The sequence below is a fragment of the Diachasma alloeum genome, unplaced genomic scaffold, assembly GCF_001412515.2.
Source record: "Diachasma alloeum isolate Michigan unplaced genomic scaffold, Dall2.0 Dall_scaffold_00178, whole genome shotgun sequence".
NCBI classification, from domain to species: Eukaryota; Metazoa; Arthropoda; class Insecta; order Hymenoptera; family Braconidae; genus Diachasma; species Diachasma alloeum.
Genome location: NW_021680344.1, coordinates 3,778,613 through 3,797,211, shown reverse-complemented (window position 1 = coordinate 3,797,211; position 18,599 = coordinate 3,778,613). Strand labels below are relative to the sequence as shown.

Here is an 18,599-nt window from a genome sequence, read left to right as displayed (position 1 = left end):
CTGAGGCAACGAACTTACTCACTGCGCCAAGCCACCGGGACAAAGACATTATCTATGAAAAATATGGCGACAGTCGTAAGAAAAACCAGTTTTCAGAAACTAGTTTCTTTAGTCATTTCCTCATTGGCAGGTTTCATCTATAGTTTTGATCATTAAATCTTTCTCAGATAATTTTTCCTCTGTTCAATAATTTCAATCGATGCCTCCAGCGCAATGAAATTGGAGGGGTTGCAGAAAAGTTCCCCTAATCCAATTTTTCTGTAGAAAATTTCAGGAGACGCTCGCCACCCGCATTTTAAAGCTATTCTGACTCTTCTTTGTCTTTCCCTGTAACGGAGGACTGTCCAAAACTAACCCGGAGTTTACAGTTGTTCCTTTGTTCTGTTCAGCTCTACGAGGGTTTATTTCTCATTCTCTGTTTATTCAACTATTTTTTCTTTACCATGTGCTCTCTTATTTAGTTGTCTCACCACGTTTGAAAAAATCCTGACCGTTGTCTTTTTTTTTTGTCTGTTACAGGTACGTGATTCCGGGGTAAAGTTTTTTGGAGTGAGTGAGATCGGTGAACGGTAGGTTTCTTCCGTCTATTTCGGAGAGGAGTCAAATAAAAAGGGTGAGACGTACGGTGAATCAGGGGAAGATGGGCGTTTCAAGTAGAAGATCGCGGTTTATTGTTTTAATCTCGCGATTTTAATCCGAAGAAATTTTATTTTTAATTTCATTTTCGTGGTTTATTTTCGTTTCATTTCATCAATTCATTTGAGCAGAGAAGTTATCTGATAATATTTGCAAAATGGAGATTCATTTACTACTGTCTGAAAGTAAGAGACTTTCGTCCCTTTTTTAAGACCTTTGGAGAGAGGATTTTGTATTCAAATTATTACTAATGATATTTAGAAAATTCCACTCCATTGATTATTGAAAAATCTGTTGAATCCCGGAGGATTCAATGGAATTGCAATTTTCAGGGCACATGATGATGAAAATTATTAAATAATTTGAAAATGCAAGCAACAATTTCCCTGAATTTCCAACTGGAATGAGAGATTCCATGAATGATTTGGTCTTAAATTGAACTCAAATTCACAACGTTGAGAATTCAAGTGTAACTATTGCTTAATTTTCAGAAAATTTCTAACAGTGTAAATATCCATTTTCTGCTTCGCCATTTTGCTCTTCAAATTGAAAGGAGACTGACGATTTTACGAGACGCTTCGAGTTTCGATGAATTCCTGAAATTATTTCCCGTATTTTCCGAACCTCCATGAGAGGTCGTAAAACATTCGAATGTCCAGGAATGGGTAGCGTAAAGGGGTGAGGATTATGTGCAATTTTGGAAGCCGATGACGTTTACGTATTAGAGGTGATTCTCGAGCCACCCTGAAGTGTCCGCAATTCGATAGTTTTTACTGTGTCCGCTGAATATATCTCGGAGAGGTGTAAAAAGAGAGTGGGAGAATCGTGTGGCCATTGGAGTTCGGGCGTTGGCAAGCTGTAACCTCTGTGGTATATGGAGTTATACGGGGATGAAGAAAGGACAGTTCAGGTGACAGATGGCTCCCATCAAAGTTTTTCATCCCTCCTTCATTTTTCATATTTTCTTCCTGCGACTGGGGATATGTCGCTGGGTGGGGAATTCTTTTGTTGAAGAGTCCCTCGTTTCTCATCATCTAACTCATTTCATGGACATCATCTCATCCTTATTGTAGACTGATGGGAAAAAATTGATTTTAATGAGATGCGTTGCATGTGCGGTGAATATTAATTATTTCTTTTTGAGATACATTAATTTAGATCAAATAAAAAAACATCCCGGGTAATTATAATTTACTTGGCACGACATACGATCGTGTTAATTTATATAATGCCGTATTCGTAAGAATAATTTTCACATTCTAGAAAAATCAATGCAGTAGCGAAGTGTTAAAACGGTATAAGCCAATTTTGACTATTGACCAGTTGTTAATCAATATCTCGGAATCTAAGGGAGATAGCAACATTTTTGTTATAACCTTTTTTATGGGGCCGATTGAGTGCTACAACAAATGTAACTACGAAAATTTCGCTATCTCCCTTAGATTCGGAAATATTCCTCAAAAACTCAACTGGGAGATATGTCGACTTAAACCCTTTTACCACTTGGCTACTGAATTATCCTCATTATTGTGACAAATAAAATCATCTTGGTGAAATTTTTTTTCTGTCACTGCTTTAGCTGCCATTTTTAATTGAATAATTGATCTATCCACGGGATTGTTAATTTCTTCTCAATATAATCTTCATTTCGGAGGCATTGAACAACTTCAGAAAATCATATTCCTGATGAAATCCACTGGGTATCCATGAATCTCATTGGTAATTCGTCGCACTGTGAAATGACCAAATGAGTAACAGAGATCGAGGATGTACACAATTGTCTCCACCTCCCGTGCATTTGTATCTCATCGTGGGTTGTAGGTCGTTCGCTACATTCACAATTATGCGCACGAACACACAGATGTTGGGACGATGTGTGACGGGTCAGGGAACCCCGTAGGCTCTGGTTCTTGAGGCCTTGCCCATCGGCGAGGGACTCATTCTGTCAATCAGCGCTATTGTACTAGACTCATCGCTGTGTTTCGATGATTCGCCGTCTCCCTACGTCTCGTCCGCACTGGGACAATTGATCGCCCTTGGACGTGTCGAGTGCCTTCAGGCAAGGCCGCACAGGGGAGACTGTCTGAAGAGACTCATGTCTGATCTTCTGCCTAAAATTGTTTAAAAAATGTGGATGAATTTTCTGGAAAATGAGCTTCAATTTTATTTCAGAGCGAAAATGTCAGTGGAATTTCACGTTTCTCTGAAAATTTGAGTGAAGTCACAATTTTTTAGCGGCAGGAAGACGAGATTCCACAATTGAATGAATATTCACTGTCGAATTCCCTTGGATTATCAGGATATTCCTTCAAAATTCTTGGAATTCCATGAATTTTGAAATAATTCCCGGAAAATTCATGGTGAAATTTGTCTGAATTTTCCTCATTTTTCCCACGGATTTTTCCACGGATTTTTCCACGAAATTATAAATTTTCAATGAGAAAATTCTTTGGAATTTCTCATTTTCAGCTTAGACTAGTTTTATCAATTCAGTAATTTTTTTTTCGATTTTACCTGCACATAAACGCAACACAATATTAAAAATTTTCCACTGAAATTTCCGGTAAGTTTTAGTTCCGCTAAAACCTGCCCAGGTACAGTCGTCTCTTGCGAGACTCCCGCTCGACAATGAAACCGTGAGATTGAGAGTGTCACAAATTTTGGCTCCCCCAGCCGGGAATCGAACCCGGGTCTCCTGCATGCCAATCCCACACTCTGTAACCACACAGCCACCGCCGTCGGTGACAGTGAATATTTATTTTCCCTTGAAAAATCGTGTAAATTGCGGAATTTTAATCTTCCTGCCGCTAAAAAAATGGGACCTTACTTGAATTTTCAGAGAAACTTGAAATTCAAGTCTTTTTCCGGAAAATTCAGCTAAATTTTTCCAAAAGTGTAATAAACCCCGTAATTTTCTGATTTTACCAAAACCCCGGAAAAAATTCTCTATTATAAGACCTCATTTTCAATTTGAAAATTACACCCCTTCCTATACCTCTCCCCTGAATAATCAGTATTGCTGCCTCAATATTTCAGCCCTGGGAATCCCCATAGTTTGAATAACTCGTTACAATTAATTTTTCAATACGTAAAACTCCAGAATTCCCTGAAGCGGTGGTGAGGGGGTTTTGCGGGGACATTGGATTGAAATGTCTGGAGACGGGGATATCGCGAGAATTGTTTAAAGGGTGATTCGAAGGTTAGTTGTTCCACTATTGCACTCTCCCAAACAATCCACAAGTTACGCGCCACTCGAAATTGCATTGGAAACTTCATGAAATCCACCACCTGCTGTTGCTGACACAAAGCGATATTATTTTTTCTCCCTCTCCCTGTAATTGCTTTGTTGCACTGGAGGAGTTACTGTAATTCCAGTTTTTCAATGGGTTTTTTTCACTCTGGGCTTGAGCATTGAATCTACATTTTTCTGGTCGAAATTAATTGGGTTGAAGTGCAGTTTATTCTTTATTTTTGTTTTTCTTCTATTTCCATGAAAAATACATTTATTATTCGTTGGTTTTACGGTTGAAATAGTTGAATGTGTATTGTGCATTCTTTTTTTATGTTCTGCATCTGCGGAAATTGCCAAAACCGATGGTGGATATCCATCGATCGAATATTGCAGAATTTTTTTTTTCATCCCCTGTTTCTGTTTTTCATCCTCTATTTTTATCTCGGATGTCGCGCAGATGAGGGAGTGCAGCTCGAATCAGCTGTTAATTACGTGAATGCTGAGAATAAAAATAGGGCGAGTGGAGATGGTGAATGAGTAATCAATAATTACGACGCTTTCAATTAATTTTTGGCGGCCGATGCATTTTTTTTTTATGACGAAATTAAATTTTATTCCAGTGCTAAATTTTCTTTTACCAACAAATAATGACGATTATTTATTCATTTTAAATTTATGTATTAAATGACAATTCTGGTTTGAGAATTATTACTCGGACTTGAGTTTAAAAAGTCGACTAATTTGGATGAAAATTTACGTAAAATGTTATTCTATTTTATATCAGCATTTTGCATATGATACGGTCATGAATATTTTTTATTCATATTAAAAATTTCATCAGAAGTGATACGTTGTCTTCGCTTAAATCAGCTGTTAATTACGCGAATGTTGAGGATAAAAATAGGGCGAGTGGAGGAGGAGAGTGAATGATTATCCATAATTACAACGCTTTCAATTAATTTTTTGTCGATCGATGCATTTTTTTTATCACGAGATTAAATTTTACTCCATTGAAAAATTTTGTTCTTGACAAAAAATAATGGTGATTTATTCATTTAAAATTTATGCATTAAATCACAATTCTAGTTTCAGAATTATTTCTCGAACTTGAGTTCAAAAAATTGACCAATTTGGATGAAAATTTACGTAAAATGTTCTTCTATTTTATATCAGCATTTTGGATATACGGCCATACGGTCATGAATATTTTTTACTCATATTAAAAATTCCATCAGAAGTGATGTGTCTTTCTGATACATGCATGGAAATATAATTCATTCACACAGCCACTGTTTCAAATAATAGCCCTACAGAAGCGAGCGCTACAAAATCGCAATATAATGTTGTATAAAAGTGTACAGAGTAACGGGGCATCTACCGCAGGATAGGGGGCCATAACCCGGCACTCTATCATGTGCAGTGAGGTCCGCTGGATACACATGAACACAGCCGCCGGTGGAATATCTGCATTCTAGTCCTGCGTATGCGGTGAAAATTGTGGAGTTAAATCTTAAATACGTCGCGATTCGGGAGGTGGGGGAGGCGTTTACGAGACTCGAGTCGGGGAATAATATTGATATATGTCGGCCCAAATATTGTTGGGGAACATTCACCTGTGCATGATAAATTAATTTCTCAGGATAATGTTATTTGAACCAATTGTCGTTCGGCTGTTAATTTTCACATTACACGGAAAAAATGGAGACTGGGGAAAGCCTGAGATCGCAGGTATTTAGCCGGAGATTCGTACACTGATAGAATGATTCATTTATTCCAAACGAGATTCGTTAATAGTTAACGAATGGTTCACTTGAATGGCGAAAGTCAAGTCAAACAAAGCTCCTCAAATGTACATTCGTTAACTATTAACGAATGAACATTTGGTGGGACCGAATAGACCCTAACCTCCAACAAAAATCCATTCGTTAACAATAACTAATCCGTTCTATCAGTGTATGAGCGGAGCGCTTCGCCAGATGTATCCCGTCGTTCTCTTTGCGCAGCGCAAGACAGTATTCCGTTCTCTAGCGTTAATTATTAGAAAGTTTAATGGGAAGTCGAATGTTCAGTGAAAAGCTTGAGAATTTCTGTAAAACTACCACATTTACGCAAGGTATTATTCTGCGCGGACGAACGGAGAAACTAACGAAGGCAACACATTAAGGGAATCTGGAATAAAAGAGAAAAAATTTCTATTTCGCATTTATAGATATATATCTATATTTCATGGTATACCTATTCTCTACATCACTAATATCTGCTGATGCTGTTGGGGTGATTCACCTACGATTGAACAATTATATTTTTTAATAGTTTATCTTTTATAAATTATACTGAGAATCCTCTGTCTTTTCCCTATTTAATGTGAATAATTTACTGATCATCATATGATTCAATTCACAAACCAGTTGCGTTTTTACGTGGAAGATCGATGAAACGCCGGCGTTTTACTGCCGAACCACCCTCTTCGTACAAATCTCAGGCGAAATATCTGCGATCTCAGTATTTCCACCGTTTCTTTTTTTTTCGTGTACACTGATAAAAATTTTCCACTGAAATTTCAAGACGTTTAGCCATTGAAAATTCAGAATTCCGTGGCAACTGTAAATTTCAGTTCAGTTATTCTGGGGACATTAATGAAAAATCAGGAAAATTTAGAGAAATCTCTCCTTGAATTCCAGATTCCTCTGAATTCTCAGGGAATTTCCTAAAAATTTCGGGAATTCCGAGAATTTCAATGGAATTGTCTGAAAATTCAAGGAAATTTGGCAGTGAATATTCATTTTTACTTGAAAATTCATGTAAATTGTGAAATTTCTGTCGTCCTCCTTGAAATTCTATTGACTTTTTACTTTTAAATCAAATTCAAGGTCTTTTTCCGGAAAATTCAGGCAAATTTTTTGAATAGTTGACACTGTTACAAATTTTCCACTGAAATTTCAAGGAAATGTCATTAAAAATTCATAATTTTATAGAGAACTCCTTGGGAACTATCAATTTTAGTTTGATCGTTCGGGGAAATTGATGAAAAATGAGGAAAATTCAGAGAAATCTGCCCTTGAATTCCAGATTCCTCTGAATTTTCAGGAAATTCCTTCAAAAATTCCTGGAATTTCAAAATTTTTAAAGAAATTGCCTGAAAATTCATGTAAATTGTGAAATTTCCGTCTTCCTGAATTTTCAAAGAAGCTTGAAATTCCACTGACTTCTTCGCTTTAAATCGAATTCAAGTTTTTATCTGGAAAATTCAGCCGAATTTTGTTAGCACCGCAGTATGATTTCATTTGCCTTGCGACTGAGTCTCTCTCCCCATCGATTACGCTCGTACAAATGGTAAGGGATGGTAGATTTACACGAGTCCTCGCATGTTGCTGTAACTCACCACTGAGGTTAGTCTAATGAAATGGGCGAAACGGGCGACCCCCAACGAATTATCGAAGAGATCCGCCCTGAGCTTGAGCATTAAGTCTCTCCCCCCCCCCTCCCCCCCGATGGTGTGGGGTTCCGCCAAAACGCGCGCGGGGTCCCTCTCGTGGGGCGACTTAGCCTCCAACCAAGCCTCTCATTTCTTCCCCTGAAATCGAGACTCCAGCGGACTTATCGGATAATTACACCTCTCGTCGCTGACTTTTTCTTTACTCATTCATCTCTTGGAGAACGCGAAGGGGTTTGAGGTCTCTATCGAGGGATCTGTGTCAGAACTATCGATCATGGTGATGGAGAAATGGGATTTTGGCGAGATTTTCAAGAGGGCGTTTAGCAATTTCAAAAGCTTCTTAAATTTAAATCGTGATATTGCACGAAAAAAAATATACTTGATTCAAGTATATTTTATACTCGAATGGGGGATGGATATTTCAATTGGTGGATAATTATTTCGTATCAGCCCGGGTTGTACCAAACGCTCGCAAGTGTAATATAAGGGTCAGACACTAAGTGTGAAAATATAAGGGTCAAAAAGTGGAGGTTAAAAAATGAGGGCCTGAATGTAAAGGTGAAGGAATGAGGGTCAGAATGTTAGAGGTAAAAAAAGAGGGTCAGAATATTAGGATCAGAAAATTAGGGTCAGAATGTAAAGGTAAAATGAGTGGGTGTCACGCAATGAAGGTCATATAAGGGCTAAAAATGGTGATCAAGCATAATATATGACTTATATTTAGACCCTCATTGGCTGATACCCACTTTTTTTAATTTTATACTCTGACCGTAATATTCGGACCCTCATTTTTTAACCTCCACTTTTTGACCCTTATATTCTGACACTTAGTGCCTGACCCTTATATTACGCTTAAGAGGGCTTGCTACAACCCGGCCTGATACAAAAGAATTATCTTGGAATTGAAATATCCATCTCCCAATTGAGTATAAAATATCCGTGAATCAAGTATATTTTATACTCAATTCACGTATATTTTTTTTGCCGTGTGTAAGCGGGAATTAACGGATATCCCTGTTTCAAATGATTTGCAGGAACTATAATCATTAATAAATTACAGCCATCGTAAATTTCCAAACGCTTAAATTTTCCCCACTTTGTCATATCCGTGTGCAATTCCATTCAAACTTATCGTCACGAGTATCATAATTGGTACTTACAATCCCCAGCTCCAGATTACATTTTCCTCGTAAGGTGGAGGGGACGGAAAAAGAAGGAAATATGACGGCACGCGTATGTACTCACCGGAGGCTCATTCAATTTTCTTTGTTGGCAAGTTCACGCGGGTGTTATGCTGGGCATATTAATAAACGCCGGGGTATGCTAACCACGTAGTGGCTGGCCAGTATAACACCACCCAGGCTGAATAGTTTTCCGCAAGACAAAGCTTGCAGGGGTAAACGGAGACGCAAAATTGTGGGATATAGGGCGAAAGAGTGAACCGAGCGAAACCGAGTCGCGTAGGTACCGGGGGGTTTAAGGTATATCCCAAGACAATACCACCCAGAAGTTAGTCCCCATGGATTTACGGAAAAAATTCTAAATTACTTAATTTATTGCATTCTCATGAGTTGTGGAGGAAGGTAACAATAACTAGTTGAGTTAAGTGAGAAATTATTTGTCAATTAATTGTTTCAATTAAATAAGAAATGATTTCACGAATTTTGTTTTAAAGTTGAACATCGCAGAAACTATGTACTAGAAAATTTCACCAAAAATTCACGGTATTTGAAATTTATCAATCTACCAACAAAACTGTGTAGTACAGTTAGTTGGAATTTTTTTCAGTAACTGGAGAATATTATAAACATTATGTATGAAAAACATGCATTGTTAAAAAATTTTCAATGCAATTTCCGGTAAGAGTTCTCAATATTTCTAACAAGTGATAGTTCCACTGAAATTTCAAGGAATTTTGTCGTTGATAGTTCGTAATTTTAGGAAGAAATCCGTGGAAACTGTAAATTTCAGTTTAATTATTCCGGGGAAATTTATGAAATAGGAAAATTCAGAGAAATCTCTCCTTGAATTCCAAATTCCTCTGATTTTTCAGGAATCAACAATTCCTAGAATTCGACGAATTCTACGAATTTTAAAAGAATTGCCTGAAAATTCAAGGATATTTGGCAGTAAATGTTAATTTTCACTTGAAAATTCAAGTAAATTGTGGAATTTCTGTCTTCCTGGCGCTAAAAAAAATTAGACTTTTCACCCTCAAGGATATCCAAGTATCATTTACAATTTGGTACAGACCAAACTGCAGATTCAACCACTTTCAATCATCAAATTTGTCAATTAAATTGCGTGAGAATTTTTTTTTTATCATGAATATTCAGCATCAGTAAAATTACATTTTGTACAGAATTTTTTTTTAAACATTTGTTTATAAATTATTTATAGAAAATGCTCGTAATTCCCAAAAATTGCAATTCTTAAATTATTTCATCAATCCCTCTGAAAGTAAACTTTCACATTTTCGATATCAAGACTCAAATTCAGACCTGTCAAGTTTAAATACGAAAATCACTGTAAAATGTCCGGGAACTCAGAGTCAAATGTCGCTCAAACGAAAGCTCTGATGTTCGACTGCAGAAATAGACGAGCATTTTATTGGAGAAAAAATAGCCAAAGTGCTTGGATATTTTCAAATCGAATTCAAGATCTTCCGAGAATTCAGGCGAATTTTATTTCTGTGAGACCCTTTAAAATGGAGCAAGAATGATGGAATCGCGAGATTACAAGACAAGTAGCCTGAGCATTTCGTCCCAACTCCCTGACGATCATTAAAGTATTCCAACGCCCGAGGTGAATGAATAAAGATCAGACCCTCTGATATTGCATTCATAATTTGCTGAGATACATTTCGGCACGACTCTGACTGGTGAATCAAGTGCTAAGGCCACTTAATAGTCTGTATACCGGGGCTTAAGTATGCGTCAACATCAGGATTACTCTGATGGATTCTCGCGAGACGGCTCCCCCGCTGGGCTGTTGGCTGCCAAGAAATGTGTTTTCTCGGAGGAAGTGAGAATCATAAATCCGCGCTTGGATGACTTCCTCCATTGGCGACGCATAATGCTGATTTATCGTGGTTAGGTCTCTATTGTGGAAATTTTCGGGGTATTGCGGCGGTGGGTTGAGTGATTCGGGAAGGAAAATCGCGCGAGTTATTCGCTTTTATGAGTGTATCCCTTCATCAAGTGAAAATTCCAGTGAAATTACAACGAATTTCGGGATCAAACATACCCAATTCGATAACAATTCAATATTCTATACTATACCCTGTGCTATTTACTCAGTCAAACCTTAGATGTTTTGAGATATTATTTTTAATGGAAATCCGGATGCTATATGCTATCTTTCGACTTTTCGAACCTCTAAATGAGGGAAACAATTAAATAATCATCAATGCACAAATTAAAAAATTCGTAGGCACACGGACTCGAACTCAGGTGGGGTATAACCCCACATCCCCAGTTTGCCGGAGTGGAAAAAAAAATTTACACTTTAAAATATCTAAGGTTTGACCGAGTAAACAGCCCAGGATATCCTATTTTACTAAAGATGAAAGAAACGTGAAGTTGTTTTATATCGAAACATCTCGAAACTACCTGACCGCTAATCCTTAATTCTGATTGGTCAATATGTGACACGAAGTTAGTCACAAAAAAAACACGCGGCATTTTCAAATTCTTCAGTGACATAATTTCAAATTCTTCAGTGGTAAATTTGTTTTTCACGTAATTATATATATATATATATGATGTATATATTTCACATGTATAGATATCATCGGTGAAATTAATAAATTCTGTCCATTTATGGAGACCGATTTAAAAAAATTGAAGATAATTAATTGAGAATGAAAAATTCTTTAGAGATTCTTTTACTCTACTTCGCTATTCACTTCAATCATTAGTCGAATTCTCTTTGATTCATTATCAATATTTATAAGGTATTCATGAGAAAATAAAATTCAATGAATTCCATTTCATCATTTCAACAAATGAATAGAGCAGCGCGCGCGAGAGCGCGCGCATAGATCTCGTAGTATAGAATATGAAAATACCGGTCGAAATAATTTTTTTCTTATAATAAGTCAATGAAAACTCTAAATTTCAGTTCAATTATCACACGAAAGTTGAAATTCTTACAGAAAAAAAAATATACCGAATATTTCAACACATCCCTTGAACAACGTTTTTATCTCGAAACATTGGAAGCTCGGTACCGTAATCCATACACGATTCATCCCCCCGTTTTCACATGCTACGAGCACAATTCCCATGCATATTTCCCCCTGAATATTAACCCAAAAAAATATCTGAACGCGCACCCGAAGGCACCGAGGGGAAAAAAAATTGGAGCGATTAAACACGGGGGCAATCTCAGTGTAGCGAGATGGAAAAGTGGGAGGTTAGGTGGACATTACCGTGAGACTTGGGGCACAAGGTACATGCGAATGTATAAAGGTAGCCCTGGAGATTAAAACCGATCGCAAACGGCCACTTGAATGAAAACGATTGCATTCTCATGGAGATAGTGTAACGTAACTGCTGTAGTTAAAATTTCTGAGTCCAGAAATAAAAGCCATGTCGAGATATTGAGCCTGGGAGGTATATGCATCATAAAAATACACGGAGAGAAATATTCAAGAAAAATTACGGAACATTTCACGTAATCCGCAAGTGAAAATCGTTTTCAGTGAATTTCTATAGGAATATAAGAGAATAAATCTGAAACGTTCAGTAAATTTTCGGATCTGTCACCGAAAAAATACGAAAAAGTCACGTAATTTTTCTGGAAGTTGTAAAATCTAACAGAAACTTCAAGACTTATTATGCCTCAGAACATGAAAATTCTTGAGACCCTCACGGTGACTCATGGCTAGCCGTGAGGCGTCGGACGGATGAGTACGTGACAATTGACACTTTTTATTGAATTTTACTTCGCTCTCAGATTACGTTTCGAAACATAATTTTTACGTCTTTTTTCTGGTATTTTTTATTGAATATTTCTCTCCGTGTATTCACTAAAATTGAAGCCACAATTTTCCAATATTATCTCGGTAAAATAATTTTTTTCCGTCGGTACCAAATGATAAAATCGAATTGAAATGTTTTTATTTCGTTGATTGAACTCGTCCAAGTTTTTCATTAAAAAACTTTCTACATCTCAATAATTGAAGTTTTCACGCAGCACTGGCTCTGATGAGTAAAATAAACCCGGATAGGGACGTGAGAAAGGATGAGTAGTCGAGTGGTAATAGAACAGTGGAGGATTTTTTCACCCAGAGAAGTAAAATCCCGGGAAAATACAGTCAACGGTGAAATGAAAACTTGGAATGGTCGGTGTAAAGAAGGAAATCCGAAGGGGCTTGCCCCCCTCACACGTTCGCCTGTCTGACTAATGGCACCGGTCACTACTGCCTGCCCTTGAGGATTCAATGTTCGTCATGTTGGTGGTGAAGTTTTATAGTTTTTCTCGGTGGGGCAGTGCGAGAACGTGAAGACTAGGTTATTTCTTGCTGAGGTGAGGATGGGGAATGCTGGTTTTTCGTTTTTAAATTTTCAACATTTATTTATTGTTCAATTTTCAATTAATGAGTGGAATTTGTCGTCACTTTTGCTAGTTCTAATTGCTAGTTCCAATGGAATTTCGCCATTGAAAATTTATAATTTGATGAAAAAATCGACGAGAAGAGCAAATTTTAATTGAATTATTGCATGAAAATGAATAAAAATCCGGAAAAACTGACTAAATATATTTTGAAATCTTCACCTATTTTAAAATGATTAATTTGACATAAATATCCGTGAAATTCAATCAAGTTAAGAAAAAAAGATATATTTCCGCTTCTCTGGAAAAAATCCTCCCTCAAAATGCCTGCGATTTAACTCCTCCAATTGCCACCAAAAATCATTTTAAATCCGGAATGACTCCGCGACTTATCATCATTGTCATTAACCCCTGAGCCATAACTCACCCCCTCTCCCCCGCACAATTTATCGCCCTTTATCGCGTCCATTGCCTCGTTATCGATGTGTAAACACTCACTCCCCCTTTAAAAAACCCCAGATTACAATAACAAATTTCCATTTTAGTTTTTACAAAACTCCATAAATTGATAAAATATCCAGTGTAAAACGATTCCTTTGCGGAAGAGAAGCCTGAAATGCAAACAATGCCTAAATACTGTTCACCCCTATATCCCCTCCCCCCTGCCACCCTTGCCTCCGCCCCCTCCACCACAACTCCGGCCTCTCTCTGAATTTGTGGGGCTGCACCTTGTAATTGAGGCTTCCACCATAAACAAGGTAAAAGTAGAACAAACTGTAATTTGTAATGCTCTCTCCTTTAAAGCTACTTCAGAGCTGTGGAACTCCCTCCCCTCCCCCCTCCTACCCTTTCCTTCCGTTCTCCTGCACACACAACAAATGTACCACCGGACATTGCCCATTGGAATGGACTTCTAACGAGCGAAACGTTAAGCCGCCCCCGTACCGTAGAGTACCCACATTGTATACGTCTGTTGAAGTACATTCGCGTGACGTTCATGTATATTTTCCCCCAAATCCAAGGGTGACTTATATGAGAAACACTAGCCTTTAATTACAATCAGAGGATATTTCTCGTGGACGTCTCATCCTTTCAATTAATGTCGCAGGCTGTGTTACATTGAATCAGTGGAGAATACAGTGTGGGGGGTGTGGGGATTTGTGGTGCGGACGCACATCTTGTTGAGGATTTTTTTTATGGGGGTTGTTCACAGTTTTTATTACTTGGACTGAATGTAGTCATAGAAATTCGTGCAATAGATTCACCTCATATATTTATACCATGAGGCTCGACCCTAGTGTGATTTTCGTGACCTTTAGGATTTTTCTTTTGATTTTCCTCTGACCCTTATGACCTTTATGCCTTTTTTTATTACCTACATTTAATTTTTATGACCTTGAATTGACCCTTATGATCTCTCCGACTTTTTTGTTACATTTCTTTGACCCTTATATCCTTTATAAACTTTTTTATGATCTTGATTTGACCCTTACGGCTTCCCTGACGTTTTTATTACCTTTATTTGCCCCTTATTACCTTCATGAAGTTTCGTTAGACCTTGATTTGACCCGTATAGCCCTCATGAACTTTCTTATGACCTTATTTTGACCCTTATGACCTTTATTATAGGTGTCATTTTTTCCCGCCGTCCATTTTGCTCAATAGTTCACTAATAGTTTGCCATTTCAAGGATAAAAATGACCCTTGCGACCCTTTGCGCGGTCTTAAGGTTTGCCACATTTGTGTCGCAAGGGTCCCCATGTCTGCAATCAATAGAACAAATCGTTATAATTTATAATCCAAAGGGCCCTCAACTTGAACTCCCCAAAAAAAAAATGAATTGTCAATCACTCAAAAGCCAAACCTACAAAAACCACGAATCCAGTATTAACATCAACACCCCATAAACCCCCAAATTACACCATATTCGTCTCAATTCTATCCAACCCCTCCCCTCCCCCCGAAGCCCTGTAATTCTCTCAAGAGAACAAAACGCCGAAGCGAAGGGGAGGTGAATGAAAATTGAGGGATCGAACGTGTCGCCCATATAAGACATCATTCCCCGGATATACGTGACGCCCTTTCTCCAATAATTTTTTTTTCTTTCTCCCCTGAAATACTTCACTCTGCGCTCATGTAAACCAGCCTTCGAAAAACGAGTCAAAGCACTTTTTCCATTATTGTAAAAGCCAACGGGCGGGCTGTCGCTGGACCAGATGTCACTTCTGGCCCATCGTGACTGTAGCGAGAACTACTCGTTATAGATTGAAATGCATCTGGCTCTGTATGTAAACTGAGCGCTCATTTCTCTTTCTTTTGTATCTACGTATTAACTGTTCATTGTCACACGCCTCTAGGACGAATGCCGTTTCGTATCGTTTGAAAGCATTTCAGTGTTATTTCGAGATAAAATTCGACGTTTTTTTTCCTCTGCAACTGCTTTTTGTTCTTCATTTTCAGGTTTCATTCTGTAAAGTGCACTTCAATTTCATTTTGTCGGGATTTCAAAGAATTTTTTCAAATGTTTTTATCTCATGTCTTTAGTCTGTGAGGGACTGCTAAAATTTGTGTTTTTAAGACGTATTAATTTCCGATATTTGACACAAAAATGGGAATGTCTTAAAATATTACCATCCAAGAACAAGAGGATTCATAGTCAATACATTTTCAGAATATCTTGAAATACAGATCACCAAATTTAAGATATTTTTGGTGACTTTTCGATTTTCTTTCAATTCATTGAAATTCTGAATTTATTGAGAGGGCCAGGAGAATGATGGGAATGGGAGATGTCAAATGAATTCAAACATAGTATCATAGTATCAGATATTATTCTGAAGAGAAACGCGTTTCATCAGTATTTTTTATCACAAAAATTCTTTCATTCTTCAATAATAATCACAATAATAATGAAAATTGAGAAAAAATGAATGATTTGGAAATACAAATAAGGCATCATACAGGGGACAAAAGTGTCTTAATCCCAGACACTAATTTAGCTAATGCATTTTGGATTTGAATAATGAAAATTGTAATATTTTAAAGGTTCATGAGTTACACGATTCACCGGTAGGCGGAAAAAAATAGCGGAAGGAAAAAATAACCGATGGGTGTAACACGTGTTGCGCGTGGTAGGCGACAAAATGATCGGTCATTTTCGGGGTAGGCGGAAAAAATGACCGAGAATGAACGGTCATTTTGTCGTTTACCACACACGACGCGTGTTACTACAACATCGGCTATTTTTTCCTTCGGCTATTTTTTCGTACATTCGATTCACCAAAAAACACGTTTTGTATAGATTGAAAGCATTTCAGTGTTATTTCAAGATAAAATTCAAGGGTTTTTTCCATTGCACCCGCTTTTTATCATTCATTCTGGCTTTTCATTCTTCAAAGTGCACTTCAATTTCGTCTCGTCGGATTAAGAGTGACGTATCGATTTTTCAAAGGAATTTTCCAAGGGTGTAGGGGTGTTTTTCACTCACGGTAACTCGTCATTATCCATCAATTTCCTTTACATGCTCGAAAATGGGAAGTGTAGGGCAGTGGGGGGGGGGGGCAATAGGTGAAAGAGGGAAGTGAAAACATTGTAGCAGTTGGTTGATTAGGCTATGCCGAGTAATCACTGAGGAGCGGAGAAATCGTGCTGGGAGCGGCAGATGCCCATTCCTGGGAGACTGGGATCCATTGGGAATACTCCTTGTGGAGGGTAACCCTTGCTCGTTACCTGACCTCGTAATTACCACCACTTATTGCTGGGGTCTATCAGTACATCTCTTTAAGTTGTTTCGTCTGAATTTCAATCGGAGTGAAACGGAAGAGAGTCCATTGTTCTCAAGCCTTGATTCGAAAATTTTCAGTTTCACGTAAACTATTAGAAAAGTACTCCTGAAATTTCAAGTAAAGAATTTTGAAATTTTCAACAATCACTCATTCACACGCAATTTTCCTGTATTTTGTTAATGAAAAATCAATTGAATTCTGGAGTAGTCAATGGAATTGCAATTTTCAGGTCCACATGATACTGACGATTATTAAATAATTTGAAAATTCAAGCAACTAGTTCCCAGAATTTTCGATTTACTGAAAATTCTGTTGGGTGTGACGTTCAATTTCCGCAATGAATTTGAAAATTCTGGATGCCATTGAAATATTAGGGATAATCTAACCTGAACAATCCAATTATCCTGAATGAGATATTCCATGAACGATTTGATCTTAAATTGAATTCAAATTCACAACATTGAAGATTCAAGTGCAACTATTGCTCAATTTTCAAAAAATTTCTAACAGTGTAACTATCAGAGATGGACAAAATCATAATGCAGAATGAAAATTTTTTCATTACAAATAAAATCAGTTGACTATATCGTACAATTTTTTAATTTTTATCAAATTAATTGTCTGTCAATTTTGTAAAATTTTTCGATGCTTTATTAATCAGTAATCGACTTCGCAAGAATGACGATCATTTCTTTATTTGAAAAATTCAATTCATAAATTTAGAATTAATCGTTTGATCGTGACTGAGAATTGAAAGTTATTTGCAAGTTTTAATAAAAATTAGTGAAATTTAATTAATTTGAGGTAAATTTCTTTTAATATCACTGCCCTTCATCATTAAAACTTCACAATTGGATTAACGAATCAAATGAAGGATTGAAAATGAATAAAAATCAGGTCAATTGAGATGAATAAACTCCCCAATTTTTCATCATTTGTTAAATAATCAATGAATCCACGGAATTGTTGAGAATTAATAGTTTCCGTTAGCGTCTCATGCTTCCGAGAAAAAAAATACACTCATTCAATGACAAACTCCCGAGCTGGACTGAATGAAAAAGTGCAAGTGAACAGTAGAAAATGAAACAGGCGAACTGGAAGAGGAATGGGGAATTCTCGACTAGAAAAATGAGGTGCAAAAAAAAATGTAGATCGTTGAGAATGTATTTGAGCAAACCGATCGTGATAGAAAGTCGGGAGGGGGTGGCTTAACGGGGTATGGATATAGGTATACAACAGTTATTTCGGTGACAGGCACAAAAGTTCCGTTCCACCAGAATAATATACGCCTGCCACATTAAAGAAATTTAAAGGCACAAGTGCCAGGCATTTTCCTTGGATATGAGAATCTGGGATTTACTCAGTCGAATTATTGCCGAGCGACATTCGATAATCCGATTCAATATCATGGTGTTTGTCTCAGTCAATCATCAGTGTTCCCCTGAAGAGAACTTTTGTCGTGTTGAATCAAATTACTTGTGGACAAAAAAGAAAGTCCCCACCAAAACACGATAATTTTCGCAGTACTAATTGCTCTCGTGGGACATTTATATGTCTTTCGGGTAAATACACTCGTTCTACAGAGAATTCAGTAGCGAAGTGGTAAAACGGTATAAGTCAATTTTGACTATTGGCCAGTTTTGAATAAATATCTCGGAATCTAAGGGACATAGCAAAATTGTTGTTATAACCTTTTTTGTAGAGCCGATTGAGAGCTACAACAAATGTAATCACAAAAATTTCGCTGCGTGAAACACACAAACTTCACGCATGCGTGGAGTGTATGGAGTGTACGGGAGTGACTCACGCAATGGTGCGAATAGTCACGGCCATGTTTTTTTGGCTCAAATGAAAGAGCGGCTCGAAAAATGGCGAGCAGAAGTCTTTAAAGATGACAATTGTCTCTAAAGATGATGTCTGTTTTCAATTGAAAAGCGCAATTGTGACAACA

The 18,599-nt window shown here is 37.3% G+C and overlaps 1 protein-coding gene across 5 annotated transcripts in view; it reads left to right on the top strand.

The window, feature by feature from the left end:
• The window catches only part of LOC107039792 (fasciclin-1), a 210,072-nt gene that overhangs the window by 55,693 nt on the left and 135,780 nt on the right, over positions 1-18,599 (top strand). The gene's annotated exons all lie outside the window — the stretch shown is intronic.